A 2,282-nucleotide genomic window follows, 5' to 3' on the forward strand; every position below is an offset into this window, starting at 1 on the left:
TTTTGCCTTGAAACAGAAATGAACTGTATCTTTAGCTGGAATCAATATGCAGAAGTTAATTGTCATAATGAAAAGATAACAGCACAACATTTTCTTTCCTGCTCATCTCCTAACAGTCAGCTTTGTTTTTTTGACACAACAGAACAAATTCTTAAGAACCACAGTCTAATGGAAAGCAGCTAACCTCAAGGAAGAAAGTATAACACCAGATGCTGTTCAGCTCTATGAAAGCAAGATGTGAAAGAGATTTTTTTTTTAATCGACTTCAACAAGATGGGGTGCAAGTACATGCACATGGTAAATATCATAAAACATTTATCAAAGTTTTGTATTTTAAGACATTAACTTCAAAATATCTACAATATGTTCCTCTTATTACTACTACAATGATTACTTCTGTTTCTACTATTACTTCTAGTACTTGCTATGGAATGATGGAATGCAGCAGAGAAGAAACACCTCGTCTTCATATTTCAAGGAGAAATATAACCTCAGCTGTTTGCCTTTACAGACAAATTCATCCAGATTATTTCACTTTTCAGACAAACTGTTTTAGAAATGAAGAATTTTTWAAAAATCATTCAGTTGTAATTAATGGAGGTTTAAAGTATAGAAGAGCATACAAATAATTGTTCAAACAGAAATAAGTCTGGAATCCTTTATACATGCTTAAATCTGTCCCACTGAATGTWAGTTAGGAAGTTTGCACTTTATAATAAACTATAAAATTTGTTAGCTCACAAAAGTGAATATTATTTTTAGTTTTAAATTAAGAGCCACCTCAGCATTTTTACACTGTTTTAAATACAAGCCTACTTAACATTTTCATAATGACACACATATTTGGGCTTAACTACAAGTTAAATAGTGTTGTAATAAGATGCATTAAAAAAAACTAACACTGTCATAYGGGATCCGATTATTCCCAACCGTTTCCTGCTGAAAACGTGTATTGTGCTGTGCAAGAAATAGTGCAAGTTTCCTGGGCAAGGAGAATAAACAAGAATATAATTTATTTTGTATCTTTGTGAGAGTAGAAAATTTTGGCTTCCATCCCATTGGTGCAGTACATTTATACAATTCACGTGAGACAGTAATTATCTATGAGTTTCAGAATTAAAACRTAATTAAATGTTCCTAACACGGGTGACTGACCTGACTAGTAGTCTACATGATAACGTCCTTTTATAAGCTGAAGGTAATTGCAACTGCACTTTTTTAAGGATCCTGTGTGTCAAAGACTAATATATATCTGCTAGATCAGACCCCCAAAGATCCTTTCAAGTCTGGTTGAGGCTTAATAGGATGTTAGACTCCAGGCTGCCACGGCTGAGGTACATACAGGCATCCAGACACCACTTGATGTGGAGGATGGTGGAAAATCTCTTGGGTCAGTCACTACAGAGAGTTTTCGAATAACAGCTAAATATTTAGATGGCTCTTTGGATCTGGTTTTAGGCACTTGATATTCCATAGATATGATTCATATGATTTAAGAATGAATGCAAAACATTAATAAATCAGAAATGAAGCACTGACATGCTACTTTTCACAAAGTGTAAATGATTCCACTAGATATCAGAAAAKGAGGATTAAGATCTGCAGACTTTAACTGCCTCATGTGTTACATCAATGCCTTTAAGCAATACATAACCTCAGAAAATTTTTTGTGGGAAGAGAAATCTCTATTGCCCAAATAAGTATACAGATGTCCCAAAGGGAAATGCTGTGCTAAGGATAGTTATCTTTATGCTGTCATTCATGACATTATAAAACCAAATTATATTCTAAGGATTTTAAAGCAATCACCTTTTGCAGCCTGGAAACTATCTCTGCTCTAAGCACTGGAGTACCATCTGGAGTCAACTAGACTTCTTACAGTCTCATATTCCATGTTTATTTTATTCATTGAAATAGTCACAGAATAAACAGAAGCTTTATTATTTTCTTACATTGAAAGTAATCTTGTGTGTGTGKGGGGGGGGAAATAATTTCTGAATTTTTGATTCATATATTGATCCAAAGGCCATGAAAGCTATGGAAAAATGTCTTTTGGATCTGGAGTTATGGTGAATCTTAACAGTCTGTAGTTTTATTTGCACATATGTATACAGGAAAAAAAAAGTGCATTAACTTAGTGTTGTTGCTGCCCTATGTCACCAGCAGACTAGACCAGCAACTGTACCTMAGGCCAAAACATACGTTAACTTCACAAAAAAAAATCTATGAATTCCTCTGACACTCTTTCCTGAAAAAAACAGAAACTTTATCTCGTTTCGTCT

The sequence above is a fragment of the Rhea americana genome, unplaced genomic scaffold (assembly GCF_003343005.1).
Source record: "Rhea americana isolate MKP2758 unplaced genomic scaffold, rheAme1 scaffold_236, whole genome shotgun sequence".
NCBI classification, from domain to species: Eukaryota; Metazoa; Chordata; class Aves; order Rheiformes; family Rheidae; genus Rhea; species Rhea americana.